Raw genomic sequence first — 18,216 nt, forward strand, 5'->3', positions numbered from 1 at the left:
CCCCTGCTCTCCCCTCCCAGCAAGGCTTCTAGCGTGCCCCATGCAAAAGTGGGACTCAGACCGTGCACTGAGAGCAGAGCGCATCCCCCAAAGTCATCAGCTCACTCCCTTTGCTGAAGAGACGAAAGGCTGGTGCTCACGGAGGGCTGGGTGGAGCGCAGCCAGCGCTGGTGCTCATGGAGGGCTGGGTGGAGCGCAGCCAGCATGGAACCCCGGAGCATTCCCTAATGCTGTTCAGGAGACACCACGGCAGGTCAGAGGGGCAGATGGTGGGAGGCTAGATCCCACAGGTCACCCGCATAGGATTCAGGGTGCAGGCTGGGTTGGGAGGCCCAGGCATGCCCACGACTCTGCCAACTGCTAGCCCTGGCTGCCGTTCTCCACCCCCTAGTAGGGGTGCTGCCTGCTGCTGAGGTGGGGCTTCGGCGCCCGCCCCTTGTCCCACCCCCTGCTTGCACGGCTGGGCCTTGTCTGCTGGAAGATTTAGTACCAGCCGCGAGGCGGGGAGAGGCCCTGGGTAGATCAGATCGGCTGCAGCCCAGAGCGGAGTGGGGGTGGGGGGCTGGCACAGAGGGCACAGCCCTGGCTGCGTGTTTACATTCAGCCTGGCACAGGAGCTGCAGCTAGCGGGTGACTGTGAGTGAGCACTCAACGCTGGGTTGAGTCTGAGCTGGGCTTGGTGACTCTGGGAATTTCTGAAAAGCAAATCTTAGTGAGAGATTCAGAACTCGCCAGGGGTGTCAGGGTGTTTATGAGGTGGTGGGGTGGTCAGCTTGCCACTGGGAGAGCCCCTGTATGCTGAGAGCCTACTGGTCAGGGGTGCTGGGTGCCTGCCCCGCTTCCACCTGCTGTGGGCTGACCTCTGGGGTCCCACCCATCTCTACCCTTTGGTTCCCTGACCGACATGCAGATGGCCTTCCAGCTTTTTTGCTTTCATTAGTGAAGTTTCAGGGTAATTCCATAGTCCTAAAGCCTAAGGCAGAGAGAAAGCTGGCTGTCCTGGGTGAGGTCACTGGGGCTGATGGGGTAGGGTGGGGACGGTGAGAGGACCAACTGCCCCATTCGCAAATCAGAGAACTTGCCGTCTGTGTGTGAGGTTTAGATGAGATCACACTGCTCAACACAGGAGCTGTGCACGGAAGGCATGACCTGGACTTGTGACCCCAAAGGAGCCCTCCTCTCCTTCAAGATGCTCAGGGCTCCACGGGAAGGAGAAGAGGGGACCCGCTGTGTTTCTAACCAGGTCCCCTGTGGTGCTGCTACCCTCATGGGTGATTCAGGGGTCTCCCCTTGAGAGCCACCGTGAACCTCAGGAGCTGGAGTTTCAAGCCCAGAGAGGGCTCCTCTGGGGTTGCCCTGAGCTGTCTGCTGGGGCCGCTGACCATGTATGCTGGACTTCAAGTGGCACTGAGAATATTCTGAGTGACACTCATGCGCCTGTGTAGCATGGTCAATGAGGGTGGGGTCAGCCCCAGGCCCAGAGTACACCTTGCTAGGTGCAGGGGGGTGGCCTATGCCACAAATCCCAGCACGGTGGCCTCGCGGCTTCCATGGCTCTGCCCGGCACAGGCTAGGTGTCTCATGGCTGATCCTCTTGCCCAGCCTCCTCCTTCCTGCTTCCCCACGGTGGGTCATTTCCCTCCCACAGGGCCCGCTGGCTGAGCTGGGAAAAACATTCTAGGTGTGGAGTAGAACAATGATTATGCTTCCCAGGGAACTTCAAAAATATGGAAAAAGAATCCAGAGATGTTTGTTTGCATGCCAAAAAAACAAAAAAAAACCTCTTACACCTGTGCACCACATTTCCTAAATACATTTTCTACCAGTTTCAGAGATCCCTCATACAACTGCAAAATAATTTTGTATCCAAATAAACTTATTTTGAATCCCCTTTTTCATGAACTTTTTGAAGTCCTTTCGTAAAACTAACTTGAAAAGTCATGAAGCTAAACTATTTGCCAGAAGCAAGCGTGTGTCCTACATTTTTCTGAGAGTGAATTTCTGGATAAGATCACCAACAGCCATCATGGAAACTGTTCTGTGGTGTCCTGCTTTGCAGCTCTGTCAGGCCAGTGACTTTGTCTTTGGCAGGAGGTGTTTCCTGGGATGCTATGCCACGGGTTTATAAAGGATTATAAAGACCTGAGGCTGGCCAGCTCCGCACAGAACCAGCTGGAGACCTGGCCAGGCAACATGGCACAAGCCTGCTCGCTCCCTGCAGTGGGCCATGGTGCCCAGTGTGGCCTCTGGCCCTGGCTGAAGGGCCTCTGCCCATGGTCTGTCTGCATGGTGGCAGCATGGTCCACACTGGGGCGCCTTCCTGGCTTGTTCTCATGCAGCTGAGTGTGCCTGGAGGACAAAGTGTGGGGAAACAAGAACGACAGCTCGGCTCAGCCCCCCGCACACTGCTGTCCTTGCCTCCCACGGTCCGGTGCTGCAGCCAGAATCTGCGGGGCTCCGGGCCCAGACACAGTGCAGGGCTGGGATGCCTGAATGTCACCAGTCACAGGAGCCCAGAATAGTACAACGTCCCCACTCCCCCTCTGTCCCATCACCTCCACTGTGTACGTAAGGGGGATTACATGGGGCAGCTATTAAATCTGAGCTTTTATTTCACCCTTAAATCATATGCCTGTGGCTTTCCAACTATGTGCTCTGTACTTCGCAGCTCCCCAGGAAGCAGAGGCCACCCAGGACACGGCAGGGACGCTGGGTGGTGCCGCCTGCCTGGAGCCACTCTGGAGTCAGCAGCTGGATGGTGGTCTTGGAGGAGGCCAGTCTTGGTTCAAGGACAACAAATAACTTGCCTTCTTTTGAGCTCTTGTTGACACATGGTTAAGTGTCAGACTGGCAGGAAACAGGGATGAAGGTTGCCTATGTTCCAACCTGGGGCCCCCTGGAAAAGTATATACTGCTGCTGAGACCAGTGTGCAGGCTGATGGCAGAGGGGCCACCGGGAATGACGGCTGCGCAGGAAGCAGGAGTTTGAGGAGCAAGGAGCTGAGATCAGAACAAGCTCCTCAGCAGCCTAGGACAGCCCTTCCGAGGAAGAGAGTGGGCAGAAGTGACCAGATCTTTTCTCGGCCACAGCCATCGCTGGATGCCAGCTATCCCAAGGAGGGCTGTGTCTGTTGGCAAGGCAGATTTTTGTAGCCAGGCATCTGGGGAGTGGCAGCTGAGGGCTCTCCAGGGACAGCATGGAGGACAGTGTGTGAAAGTACCTATTTCAAGGACCTCCTACTAACTTGGGTGACTGACCTCTAGGCCAGAGGCCTGATGGCCAGGGCTGAGTCAGCGGACAGCACTGGGGGCAACTTGGTCACCTTGAGTAGTGTCAAGTGCTGACTGAACTCACCTGGGTTGGGTCAAATGAAGACAGCAGGGACAATGGGGTGAGCTTTTCACACAGCTCAGTAAGTCCAGTTCCAAAGGCCACAGATCGTCCGGGGATTGCAAGGCTCCTGCACATGATGGATGCCACTGGCAGGTGGCAGCTGCTTCTTTTTTGGCTTTTCCTCTAAACTTTCTTGAGGAAGAGCAGGTTTGTGACTTTTGAAGTTTTCCCAGTTTGAATTTTAGATATTTTGTTGACCCACAAACATCTAAGACTGAGAGCCCTGATCAGGCGTCTGGGTTAGAAAACTATGGGACAGGAGCCTCCTACAGGGGCTGGCTCAGGTCCCACCGCCAGCAGTGGAGGTGCCAAGGCTGGAGGTCTTGTTTTGTTGTAGTGACCTCCCATCTCTGGACAAACATTAAAATCATAGCCTGGCTCTTCCCTCCTGTGTCTCACCAGGGGCTCCTCTGAGCCCACACATTGTCTTCTTGTCTCTGGTGTCTAGGAGAGTGGCCAGCTGGTTGGTGATGCTCTGTGGATTTACCTGAATGAAAGTGATGAATGAGTGGTTGGTACCGTGGCATTAACACTTTAAGCCTTCATTGTGACACCATGTGGATACTGAGTCAAGTCCCAGCTGCTCCACTTCCCATCCAGTTCCCTGTTTGTGACCTGGGAAAGCAGAAGAGGATACCTAAAGTCCATGGGACCCTGCAATGATGTGGGGAGACCCAGAAAAAGCTCCTGGCTCCCAGCTTTGGACCAGCCTAGCTCTGGAAGTTGCAGCCATTTGAGGAGTGACCCAGTGGATGGAAGATCTCTCTCTCTTTCTTCTTCCCTCTCTCTTTGTAACATTGCCTTTGGGAAAAAAAAGGTAAATAAATAAAATCTTAAAATTATAAATGAAATTGGGACCTTGGGGCTTGAGTGAAGGGAGCTCCCAGCAGCGTGGGGGCTGCTGGGAGTACCTGAGCCAAGTCAGACTCAATGCTTGGGGCCCTAGTCCCAGCCACCACTGCCAAAGAGTGAGAGCGTCCAGGGCTTGCTTAGGCTTGAGAGTTTTCTCCCTTCACAGTGAGCACACTGTGAAGGGATCTCTTGGGTGCTCGGGTTGGTGCCTGGCTCAGCCCAATGCTGCCATCTTGGGCTTGCAGGTGGCCAGAGCACCAACTGGCACCAGGCTCTGCCTGCTGGCCACCTGGCAGTGAGTTCTGGGATCTTGGGGATGTAGAATTACTGACTCAAAACATTCATTGATAAGGCCACTGTGTGTGTAGGTGAGGAATGAATCTTGAGCAACCCCCAACTACAGGGCCATTGTACTTGCAGATGAGCAAGGGGACTGAGACCTGGTATTTGAAGGGGAAACACCTGAATGAAGATCTGTATGGGTCAGACTGATACACCAGCCCACACTGGAGTCCTGAGTAGTGTTTGTTAGCATGGAACATTGCTGACCATCACATGCCAGTCCATGCAAAAGCTAGAGCTGGGGACCTGTCTAGCAGTGCTAGATCCCAGTACCTGACTGAATGTTGGAACAGGGAATGGGTCACATTAGGCAGGCCCATGACACTAACCAGGTCTGGGGGTAGATTCTGTGTGGGATATGTAGGCTCAGTCCTGTGGAAAGGAAAGTCCTGCTGGTTACCTCAACAGTTGGGGTCAGGATGGGCTGAGCTAGGTTTGACCATGGAACTCAGTGGGTACAGGACCGAGAATAGTCTAGGCAGATCCAGGCTGCAACCCCCACATGTGCATCCTAAAACAAGGTGTGAGGTGGCCCAGGCCATAATACGCATCATCTTATACAAGGCCAAGATGGAGGGGCAAGCTATGCTGGACAAGGCCCTAACACCCACTGGCATGCATGAGACCTGGGTCTGGGAGTGGGCCAAGTAGAGGAACATGGGAAAATCTCATATTGTGTTATAGCTCCTACTGGTAAGCACGTGGTCCAGGCATGTTGGGTAATCTGGGTAAGGTAGCTCCAACTGTTGGCCAATGTGTGGCTTGCTTTTGGAAAGGGGTGGACCGGGCAGGGCCGAGCAAAAATTAGCTCATGGCAAGTGCAGAAACCAGACTAGAGCACAGGTCATGCCAGGCTAGGCTGTCACACCTACTGGTTTGCATGGGACCAGGGATCGGGGCAGACTGAACGGGGCCAGCTTCCAGCACCAGCCAGTGAGAGCTGCGACTGGGAGCAGGCCGGGTCAGGCCAGGCTATAGCATACAAAGGCAGAGGCCAACACAGTTGAGGTGCTATGCCAAGCTGGGTCAGAATAAGATCTGGCTGGGAATAGGCTAGGTTGTAGTTCCTACTAGTGACTGCAGCGGTCAGAGTGAGGGCTGGCTGTCTGGTCTGGATATGGCTGCAGTGTCCCTCGGCATAAGTGTGGACTGGGTCTGGGGTGTGCTAGACTGGGCTAGATTCTAGCACCCACTGATACTCTTGAGAACTAGGGTAGGTATAGGACAAGCTAGGCTAGGTCTTTGCCCCTGCTGAGCCATGTGTGATCTGTGTTTGGGTGTGGGTCAGGCTTGGCTGGGCTGTAACACATAACAATAAAAACCAGAATGGGTTGAAGGTCAGTCAGGAAAATCCACTGCTCCTGCTAGGACAGGAGGTGGACTAAGTAGGGTTGGCCCATGGACCCACCGATGGCACTAGATCTGGCATTGAGAGAGGTTCTGATGGAGGAGCTTGGGGAACTCCTCTGTAGGGATATAGTCTCTGCAGGTAAGCACAAGAACCACAACAGGGAGCAGCCCAGACCAGGCCAGGGAACGGTACCCACCAGCATACATTTGGTGTAGGTCGGGGTGAACCAGGCTGGGCCAGTTCACATCACCTACTGGTGAATCCAAGTACCAGAACAGAGTGTGGGTCAGGCCAGGTTCAGGCGCAACAACGCCAGTTCACCTGAGGACCAGGAGTGGGGGCCTGCTGGGCTGGGCTAGGTTACATGCCTCAGCAGCATGAGCTGGAATTGGGGGTAGGTCAGGTTGGGCCAGGCTACAGTACCCACTGGCAAATGCTGAGATGAGGCAGCAGACAGGACCGCAGCACCCAACCAGCACACGTGAGACCTGGGGGAGAGTGGGTGAACCCGCTAGGGGGGCTGCAGGGAGCTTCCCTGCTGGGCCACTGTTCCCACTGGTGAGCCTGAGAGCTGGGATTGGGGGCTGCCACAACTGTTGGCCTGCACGTAAGCTGGATCAGGGACAAGCCAGGCTGGTCAGACTGTTCCTACTGGTACATGCATAATCCAGATTGGGTGTGGGTTGGTTGGGCTTTGCTGCAGCATCAGCTGGCAGATGCTGGCACTGGGAGCTATTCTGTCAAGTCAACCTGCAGAACCACCTGGAGAGTGCATGACCTGGGAGTGGAATTGGCCCATTAGGGAAACAATGGGCACCGCCTTCTTGGGCTATAACTATGACTGGTGAGCATGAGAACCAGGACTGGGGCAGACATGGCTAGACAGAGTGGCATCCACCGGCATGTGTCTGGGCTGGGTAGTGGGGCTAGTTGGGTTGAACTAGGCTTCAATGCCCATTGATATGTATGAGAGCTAAACAGTATGTGGGATAAACTAGACCAGTCTGCTGTATATACTGGTAGGTACGGGACCAGGGCAGGGGGCGGCCCTGGAGAGGGTTACTGCGGGTTGCTCCAACTAGGCTGCAGCTTCCATTGGATTGCATGAGGGCCGAGTATGTGGTGGGAGTATGTAGTGGGCAGGATTGGGCTGGACTGCAACACCCATTTGTTTGTGTAGAAGACAGGGCTGGAGGCAGAACTGACCCAGCAATGGCACCTATCATGTGCATAAGCTGATTGGGGCGATGGACTGTGCCGGGCCCTGTACTGGCAAGTACACACCAGAATCAGTTTTGGGATCACCTCAGATGAAGTTTCTTTGGGGATCCCCCCAACTCAATCACTGGACTCAGAACCCCATCTATGAAGAGAACTGCAGGTTCCATGGTCTGACCGTGGAGCGCATGTGTCAGAGCTGGACCTTCTCAGTGGCTCAGACGGAGCAGTGGTCAGCATATCCAGGTGCACATGGAGGATATGGCAGTACATTGGAGCTTGCAGAGGATACCTTGTACCACAACAGAGGACAGAACAAATGGATCAACTACCTCAGCCAAGTGTTGGCAGTGTAAATAGCTGGGCAAACGGAGACTCTAAGGTGAAGTACGTCAGCCAGTGGATTCTAGAAAAATCTAATTGTGCTTGGTATGGTGAGATTGGCTGCAATTTGGAACTGCTGAATTATCGGAAGCACTTGAGCAGTGCCTTCGAAGCATGCCCCACACCCCACACTGGGGTCCCTGGGAAGGCTGGGAGGCTGGATGGGGCTTCTCCCTTTCTTTATTCCCCACCCCCTTCTCCCAGACACAGGAAGGAAAAAAAGAGAATGTGGAAGCAATGGTCTTACCAACTTTCTAGTAGCTCTTCACCCTTGAGGCCTCATCAACAATGTAAAGATCATCAAAATAAAATAATAATAATAATAAATCAAAAACTGCCTTGGACAACACACAGTCCTTGGCTTCTCTCCTCTGCCAGGCATGTCCAAGAGGGCTCAGTATGGTGGGCCGTTGGCCATGCCCTCATCAGTGACAGCATCACTGTTCACCCAGGCCACCCCTTAGGAGACCAGCTCTGGGCCTCTCTGCCTGGGCATTGCTGGCCTAGCATTGGGGACTTCAGTTGGGATGGGGAGTGGTGGCTTTGCCAGGAGCCCAGCCGGCGCTGACGGGTCCCGTAAACAGTGTGAGCAGCAGGCAGGCAGCAGCGGCCCAAGAGCTGAGTGTTTACATCTGCCGCCACGCTGGTGCGCCTGGAGCTTGAGGCTGTCAACACAAAATGTGTTTATCTCCCCCGCACGGGGCTCCAGCTCTATCTGCCCATCTATGGCTGGCAGAGGAGGAAGTGGGCAGGGCCTACTTAGCAGCCATCACCTTACCTCCCCTTTCCTCAGACCTCCGCCCAGTCCGCCCCACCCACCGCGTGCATTGCAGGGGATCGATCTAGCAGTCCCTCCCCCGACAGCCAGCCTTAGTGTCCCAGACTAACCTAGAGCTGGCATATATGGCAACAAGCACTGTGCCCTATGTGCAAGTGCCCAGGCCCTAGCCCTGTGCCGTAGCAGGCCTCTGGCAGAGCAGGCACCCTGTAATGGAGCTCAGAGCGAGCTGCCAGGGCCAGACATCCCTGATGCTTCCACATCCCAGATCCAGCCCTGTGAAGAGAACGCAGCATACTCAATGCCAAATGGGTGGCACCATGGAGTGTCAGGCATGACTGGGAGGGCTGTGATAGGCAGGAGGGGGCTGACAGAGTGGCTCCTGGAAGCAGGGCCAGGATCCTGAGAAAGGTGGGAACAGCCCAGCTGGAGCCCAGGGATCCTGCAGGAAAGCTAGGGGACACACCCCTCCTCTCCCAGCCTTGGGGGCTCCAAGAAGGGTACATTCCCCACTCCTTCCCAGATCAGCTCCGTCTTGACTCCAAGACCTCAGCTAATGGAACTAGCCGGGCAACCTGCCTCACCCCCACCTCACCTACCCTCACCCTGGGGCTAACACAGTGCCCAGGCCTCTGGGGTGAATGGGGCCTTTGTCCTCACCGCCCCCCTACTCCCCAGGCAGGGGACACTAGAGGTGCCTCCTGTCCATATTTCTGCAAGGAACCAGAGGTGGTGGGACGGAGGTTGCTTCCCCAGACCCTCTCCTTCCCTTGTGTGGCCATTGCCCCCCAAACCCCTGTTCTCCCAGCCATTGCAAGGTGCTCTCTCCTCCCTTGCCTCCTGGGAAATCCTGTTCGGGTTCCCCCTCCAGCCCCCTCCAGGCCGCCCCCCACCCTCTGCTCTTTGATGCATCTTTGATGAGGTCCAGCACATTGGCAATCAAAATCCATTCTGCCTTCCTCAACACACGGAGCTCTTTCATCTTTGGACTTTCCTAGGATGTGAAAAACATTTACATTCCACCCTTCCAGCCTAGGCATGAAAGGCAGGAAGCAACGAGAGCTGTTTCCTGTGAAAGCCATCAAAAACCCCAAGGGGGGATGGGGAGGTAGGATGAAAGCCAGTGGGGAGAGCCTTGCATGCCCTTGCGAACCCCTTAAATGTCCTCTCTCCAGAAGGATGGACCAGCTAGGGGACCCGCCCAATGACTTTCTTGATCTTCCTGACCACCCCCCAACCCTGCAGGAGGCCCCCCTAAGGACATTTGCAGAATGTTTTTTCCACTCACCTCTTCCCAGGAAAGCAGAGCCTGGCTGTGTTAGAAGTGGTAGCTCAGCTCTTGGCTTCCCTGCTTGTGGCCTGGGAAAGCCTTGGGATCCTGTTCCAGGAAAAAGCTCCTGGTCCCTGGCTTCAGATTGGCTCAGTTCTGGCCTTTGTGGCCATCTGGGGAGTTAAGTAACAGACGGAAGATCTTCCTGTCTCTCATCCTCTCTGTGTGTTTGACTTTCCAATAATAAATAAATAAATAAATAAATAAATCTTAAAAAAAAAGGATAGCTGATTGCACGATCACTTTGGGTTACTCAAGTTTAAGTTCCTAAGACACGGAGGATTTAGAAGATGACCTGACTAGCGGAAAACAGGACTGAATTCATGTGTTCCACACCTTCAGCTCACCTGGGACTCTAGTGTATTAGTTCCTGTCAGACCTCATTGTCTAACATCTACCCTAACCCAGTCCAGGTCACAATTAGCATTACATTCTCCGTAGCATCCTTCTTACTGGTGTTGGTATTACCTTAGTCTTCTTCTTCCTCCATGGTTGCTATGGTGATCTTTAACAGATGCCGGTCTGGGGTGAGTGTTTGGTACAGAGAGTAAGATGTGGAGTGCTTGGGTTTGGGTCCTGGCTCAGCTTTTGATACAGCTTCCTGCCACTACACCCTGGGAGACAGCAGGCAATGGCTGCAGTACCCTGGCCCCTGCTAGCCACGAGGATGGAGTTCCTGCCTTCTGGCTGTGGCCTGAGCCAGTGCTGGCTGTGGGCATCTGATGAGCAAACTAGTGGAGAAAGGGCTCCCTCTGTCTCATCTGTCTTTCTCTGTGCATTCCTTTTCCAGTACTAGAAAATAGATATACTTAATTTTTTCTTTTAAGGAAGCCAAACCAAGCCAACTTCTCCTTAGTCAAGACGTTGGGGGTCTCAGTCTAAGGGCCCATCTGACAGCACTCGGTGCCAGGTAGTCAGCACCGTCAGACGGAAGATCTTTTTTCTGCTTCCTTCTCTCTGTAGAATTGCATTTCCAATTAAAATAAATCTTTAAAAAAGACTTCTTAAAAACTTTATTAGAAAGATTTGCAGAGAGGAGACAGAGAGATCTTCCATCTGTTGGTTTACTCCCAAATGGTTACAAAGGCCAGAACTGAGCTGATCCAAAGCTAGGAGCCAGGAGCTTCTTCTGGAGCTCCCAGGTAGATGCAGGGTCCCAAGGCATTGGTCCATCCTTGATTACTTTCCCAGGCCACAGGCAGGGAACTGGATGGGAAGTGGAGTAGCCAGGACATGAACCAGTACCCATATGGGATCCTGGCACTTACAGGAGGAGATTTAGCCAGTTGAGCCACAGGGAAGGCCTCAATATGGTCATTTTCTATCTCTTGAGAATTCCCGAATTGGTGCTTTCCCTGTCCTCTGCTTCTCCTGGACTCCACCCAGGAACCCGCCTGGCTCCACACGCTCAGGGACTGTCCCCACTGTGATCCTGGCAGTCGTTGGTGTTCACTCAGAGCCAACCAGGTGCCAGACAGCTGAATGAATGACCTAGGTTCTCTGACCTCACCTTTCCTGACCTGTCAAATGGGGCTGCTGGCATCATTCTGAGAGTTAGGTCGGTTCATCTGTGCAGAGTGCTCAGGGTAATATCTGGTCCTTGGGGCTCAGTAAGCAACCTCTGCTGTTAGCTTATTGTAGGCCCATTTTACAGGTAGTATTCTATGCATAAGCTTATTTGACCTGACTCCAGAGCCCACACCCACTGTTTCCCAACCTCTGACGTACTTATGCCCAAATTCCTCCTGAACCTCCTGAGAGTGGAATGTCTGACCATTGACGTAACCCACTGATTCATTCATTCCTCTCAGGCCCACACAGGCCTCCTCCTCCTCCAGGAAGACTGCCAGGATGCTCTCTCAGCTCCCCTACCCCAGAACTTGGCAGGTCCTTCTGGAGAACACAGACCTTGTCTATTTTGTGGGGGACAGAGGGCGTCAGTCTGGACTGAACTTATGATCATCACAAAGACACAAGAAACACTTGAGCCCAATAAGGACATGGAAGCTCATAAGCAGGAGTCCTTGGAAGCCAGGCAGCGGCGTCTCAGCAGAGCTGTCTGTGGTGGCATCATGCCCTACTGCCCTGTGTCTCCCTGTCTGGAACCTACTGTCTCTGCCTATGGCTGGTGAGCATCATATAGCAACAGCCCCTCATCCAGAGGACACCTCAGTCCCCCCAGGGCCCAGGATGGGCTCACCTGGGAGAACTGGCCTGTGCATTAAGGAAACAGCATGCCTCATTTCAGCCCTGATCCTCTCCCTTCATCCCTCCCACTGCTCAGGTGCACAGTTGGTAGTGTGGATGTCTGTAATGCATAGATGGTGACACTAGATGGCGGTGTCACTGCTTTAATCCTTGTGGTTTTTCAGCTAGTGATGGTGGCAGCCAAGAATCCTGTTGATGGAGTCCTGCTGCATTGTACTGCAAACCTGCTGCCTCTAACAAGCAGGTTCTCCCATGCAGGCCACATCCTCCTCTCTCTGAACACTTCCATCCAGTTACCCAAGCCAGAAACCTGAACTTGCCACCTGCCCCCCCGCCCCTCTGTCCATACCATGGCCTTCCTCTGTCCTTCCGCTGCCCCAAACCTTAATCTATCCTTTGGCCTGCGTCCTCATGGCTTGTTCTCCCCACTCCTCCCTCTCTGATAACACAGAGTCTTCATCATCCTGAATATTCTGACTCTCGTCCCAGGGTTGTTCATCCCTTGACAAATGTTGGAAGCATTTAGAGATGCATTTTCTCTTCAAATGTGGGCTTGGACACACCTGTTTTAAATTCTCTCAAATCCATTCTGTGCTGTTTGCTACTGGGGTTCCCAAGCTGGGGCTGACTCCTGCCTACAAGCCAAAGACTTCAAAGGTAGATGGTTCAAGGAAAATCAAAGAACAGTTTTTAACCAGGAAGTGAAGGTTGCCGAGGGCAGGTGAACTGGGTGAGTGTACGCGTGACTGTGGCAGGGGCTGGGGAGCTGGTGCCTGGCGAGCCGCTGGCCTGTTCTGCAGTGGCTGTACCTGGCCCATTCTGCAGAAGGACAAACCCAGACTTCAAGGACAAACGAACCAGCCATGGTCCTGCTTCTGATAAGTAGCAGAGAGCAAATTGCCATGCAGCCCTACCCACCGTCCTCGTCTTCTCCCCTGCCACTTTCCCCTTCTGCCATAAAATTTTTATTTATTATTTATGAAAGGAATGATTATATAGTTTAAGAAGACAAATAATACCGTAATAGCAATAAAAATACTTCCCGATTCTCCATTCTTTTCCCCAGAAGCAACCAATTTCACTTCTTGCAATCACTTTTCCAGGATTTACATCCATCTGTCTTAATACAATAACAATAGTCTTTCTTAATTTGTTAACTTATGTTATCTTGCTTTTTTTAGAGTTGGAAAGATATTTTTGGTTGCTCTTTTTTATTTTTAAATTTCTTGTTAAAAGTATTTCTTTTAGGGGGGCCAGTGCCATGACATGGTCAGCTTCTGCCTATGGCACAGGTATCCCATAGGGGCACCAGTTCAAGTACCAGTTGCTCTTGGAGAGCAGTTGATGGTGGTCCAAGGCCTTGAAGCTCTGCACCCATGTGGGAGATGCAGAGGAAGCCCCTTGGCCCCCGGTTTTGGTTCAGCTAGCTCTGGCCATTGCAGCCATTTGGGGAGTGAACCAATGGTAGATTTCTCTCTCACTCTTTCTCTGTAACCCTGACTTTTAAGTAAAATAAATAAATCTTAATTTTTTTGTAAATATTTATTTCTTTGAAAGACAGAACTACACAGAAAAAGAAAGATCTTCCTTGTGCTGGTTCATTCCCAAAATAGCCACAATGATTAGGCATGTGCCAGGGTGCAACCAGGAGCCATGAGCATTTTCCTGGTCTCCCACGGGAGTGCAGTGGCCCAGGCAATGAGGCATCATCCACTGCCTTCACAGGTGCATTATCAGGGAACCGGACCAGAAGTGGAACAGCTGGGAGTTTAACCAGTGTCCATATGGGATGCTGGCATTGTAGGCGATGCTGTAACTTGATGAATCACAGTACTAGCCCCAATTCCTTAAACTGCATGAAGTCTTGCATGTTCAACGTCCTGTCTTACACAAGTTATTCAGACCATTATATTTGCCTTGAGTTATCGTATCCCTGTAACTCGCAGATTTCAGTTGTAATCTTTATATCTTCATGTTCTAGAAAATCTGTTACTTTAACTGTACTTTTCTCACCGACTGAGAATGTTTTGCAATTTTCTAATCTGTGAGGGAATTTTATGGTCAAGTTGTTTCTTGTTGATTCCTAATTTTATTGGCTCTGATCAGCTTATCTTGTTTGTGAACTCTCTGCTTTTCAGAATTTGTTAGCTTCCACTCTGGCCAAGCACATGACCAATTTTGGTAAACTTTCCACAGACATATTAAAAGGTTGTATATTCTATACTTGTGATGTTAACATTTCTAAAGTATTTGCTAAACTGGGTCTTTTAATTTTATTACTCACTTCTCTATGATTATTGTTTGCTTATTTGATCTCTCAACTTTTAAAATAAGTTTATCAAAATGTCCAACTATGTATTTTTTTTTAAATTAAGCTTGTATTTTATCATTGGAATTCTTACCCTATGTGCCAGCTGCTAGACTATTTGATACATGAAGATTCGTAACTTTTTCATAGGTTTATATATATATACTTTGTCCTGTTTTATGCTTTTGGTCTTGTATATCACATTGATATTAATACTGCAATTCTGATTTCTTTTTACTTGCATTTGCCTGGTGTTTCTTTGCAGTTATCTGTTCTCAACTTCTTATATTTTTGTTATTTTCACATCAACAACATGCAACTAGACTTTTTAAAGATTCATTTATTTTTATTAAAAAGGCAGATATAGAGAGGAGATACTGAAAGATCCTTTATCCACTGATTCACTCCCCAAGTGACTGCAAAGGCCGGAGCTAAGTCGATACAAAGCCAGGAACCAGGAGCCTTCTTTCGGATCTCCCATGCAGGTGCAGGGTCCCATGCTTTTGGGCCATCCTCGACTGCTTTCCCAGGCCACAAGCAGGGAGCTGGATGGGAAGTGGGTCCACCGGGAAATGAACCGGCATCCATATGGGATCCTGGCATGCTCAAGACAGGGACCCTAGCGGTGAGACTACTGCGCCGGGCCCAACTCTACCTTTCAAATTAAAAGTAAGTCTTGTGGTTGCCTGTCCCTCAGATGTAGTTCAGCAGAATGAGGCCCTGGGCTGCTCTTGCCCTTGGAGATGCAGGGCCCCTCCTGGCTGTGTCACTGGCAGCAGCAGGTGGTAGCAGGAGGTGATTCCTCATAGGCTGGGTCTCAGACGGCCCAGCATTCACCAGAGCTGTGTTTATGAAGGTTTTACTTCCTGTGCAGATATTTTCTGTCTAAATAGGTGTTATAATCCAGGTGTGACTTATCTGTTTGCAAGCACCGGCCTTAGGGCTCTCTTGGAGGTATTCTGACAGCTGTTAGGGGTTTCTGGTTCTTAAAAAAAAAATCATCTATGTCTCTATCATCTATCTATCTGCTATCTATTTGAAAGGCAGAGTTAGAGAGGGTGGGCAGAGGGAGAGCTATTCCATCTGTTGTTTCACTCCCCAAATCACCACCATGCAGGGACTGGGCCAGGCTGAAGTAGGGAGCCAGAAACAGCATCTGGAACTCCCTTATGGGTGCAGGTGTCCAAGCATTGGAGCCATCTTCCTCTGCTTTTCCAATGTATTAGTAGGGAGCTGGATCAGAAGTGACACAGCCAGGACTCCCAACACCACTCATATGGGATGCTGGTACTGCAGGTGGCAGCTTAATGTACAGTGACTTAACCTGTTATGCCACAATACCAGGCCTTGTGAGTGGTTTCAACAGTGGATGGTGAGTGGCTTTGAACCCAAGGGATCCTACAAATGATCAGAAAAGGAACAAAATAGGTGCTTTTGTTCTCTGCAACTTTCTACTCAGTTGCTTGTGTGGACCGTGGGCTGTGGAACCTTGTAGCACATTCCTGGGTTATGTTGAAAATCGGTGAGCAGGGCTAAATTACAGGGCATGTCTGACTTCCTAAGAGAGTGAAATGGAAGCCTGAGTTAGTTATTGCAAGGATTTCTGACTCCCTCCCTCCCTCACTCCCTTCCTCCTCCAGCTGGCTTTGATCAACAGGCACACTAGGGCACTTGTGATGTGCCAGAGCGACCAACAGGACTGACTGCTGCAAGGAGGCTCTACTGCAGCTTGCGGATTAGTGGTGTTGGAGGGGAGGCCTAGGAGAGGAAGATCAACCCCTGGCTCCGGATGGTGATAATGACATGATGATGATGTTGGAGAAGATAATGGGGAGGGAAAGAGGATGGAAGGGAGAGGGAGAGAAGTTTCCATCTACACTGCTGGGAGCAGAGCCCGTTTTGTTACTGTAGGGCTTTGTGTTGTTTCTGAGCTGGGTGGAGAAGGACTGGGATTTGCAAGAAAGTACACACTGCCCTGAGCTGAGGAAGAGAAAAGGCTCCGTGGAGAGTACACAAATGGGGAAGGAACCCGAGTGTCGGGCAGGTCCCCGAGGGGACTGACAAAGTGCTTGCAGAGGTACCGGCCTGGTTTTTGGTGGGAGCCTAGTGAGAACTGTGTAGTCTGGAACGAGGCCCAGGGGACCACAGGCTGGAACCTGCGTGTTCCCTGTGCTCGGCACCCCGTCAGGCACCCAGAGCTTGTGGTACGATCTGAAAGAAGGTGATTGGACAGCTCCTTGGATGTGCAAACTCCATCCAGACAAGCCTAGGAGCTGGCATGCCCCACTGTACGCAGTGACAAGCGTGGTCCAATGTGTGTGTGCTACGGGCCCACAGTGGCTGCAGCCCCCACCCCTGGCATGTGCTGTGGCCTGCTCCCTTCCCTGGCCTAGACCAGCAGACCCATGAGTGCTTCCTGAGGGCAGAGCTGCCACCCTTTCTCCTGCCCACCTCCCCAGGTAGCTCTAGGAGCAATCCAGACCCCACTTTCTTGTTCCCCACTCTCGGCACTTGCAGTGGCTTGCTCCCCCTGAATCCATGTAGTGGCCACTTGTCCTCACATTCGTGTTCCTGGTGAGACCATGCGAGGTCATTAGGACTGAATGCATCATGAGAGTGGGAGCCATGGGCTGACCTTGGAGGTTGTGTAAGGAGAAAGAGAGAGACCTGAGCTGGCAGTTTGCTCTGTGTCATCATGTGCCAGCCTCTGCAATGTTGGGAGGCAACGTAAGGCTGTCACCAGGGTCCTACACCACAACACACTCCTGGACTTCAAACTTCTATTCCCCCAGCCTCAAGTACTTTGTGACAGCAACAGACGACAGACTAAGACAACACACGCTAGTTCCCATAGGACTTAGCTCCCCTCCCTGCCCCCCCTGCACCCTGAGCTTGCTGGAATTAGCTGTTGAGTGACAGGTGGAGCATCCCAGCCAGCCAGCCACTCACCGTGTGAGTCACTGGGCCTGGCCTCACCCCCCAGCAGCCCATGCTCCCTGGCAGCTGTCCCAGATAGCCAGGCTGAACCCTAGGAGTCTACTGACCCTTCCTGGGGACAGTGCTGAGACACGGTCCCTGTCCAAACTCTGGGAGTGCCTGGAACCCGCTCAGTCAGGAGGGCCCTGTCCCACAGCACAGGGGGCGCTTTCTCCGCCTGGAAGCAACCCCTGCATTTCCCGTGCAACACTTTGCTGCCCTGGGAAACGTGCAAAGGATGAGCATGGGAAACTGACAGAACTAAAAATGGCTGTTCCGCATGTTGACCTGTGTGTAACCTCATTGGTCTTCAGGAAAGGAATATGAGAGAATGCTTTTGCTTTTAAAGCATTTTATTGTGGGTCTGTTGTGATGGTTTATGGCTAAATCCTCTGCCTGCAAGTGCCAGCATCCCATATAGATGCCAGTTCATGTCCTGTTTGTTCCACTTCCCAACCCAGGCTTGTGACCTAGGAAAGCAGTAGAGGACAGCCCAAAGCCTTGGGACCCTGCACCGTGTGGAGACCCGGAAGAAGCTCCTAGCTCTTGGCTTTTGATCAGCTCAGCTCCCGCTGTTGCAGTCACTTGGGAGAATGAATCAGCGAATGGATATTTCTCTCTGTCTCGTCTTCTTTCTATAGAGCTGCCTTTTCAATAAAAACAAATAAATCTAAAAAAAAATTATTGTGCAAGAGAGCACCAATGCCTACCACACTCGTGTCTGGCCTGAGCAGGGGCCATCTGGCAGCATCTCCATCAGTTCATGCCAGGTGAGACTGTGTGCCTGAGTCCCAAGGTCTCCCTGACTCCTGCACTCGCCACCATCTCAGTCTGGGTTCTCTGACTCCTTTGGTGATGGTGAAGTAGCCCAACCTCTTCTTTTCCTATTTGTTTTCAAAATTAAAAATAATAATAATAATAAAGATTTATTTGCCTGGAAGGCAAAGGGAGAGAGACAGAGGGAGAGATGCAGAGATCTTCCATCTGGGCCACTCCTAAGATGGCCACATGATCAGGACTGGGGCAGACTGATTCCAGGATCCTGGGACTCCATCCTGGGTGGCAGGGATGCAAA

This window comes from Ochotona curzoniae, unplaced genomic scaffold (genome assembly GCF_017591425.1).
Source record: "Ochotona curzoniae isolate NIBS_2020 unplaced genomic scaffold, NIBS_Ocur_1.0 contig_2692, whole genome shotgun sequence".
Classification (NCBI taxonomy): domain Eukaryota; kingdom Metazoa; phylum Chordata; class Mammalia; order Lagomorpha; family Ochotonidae; genus Ochotona; species Ochotona curzoniae.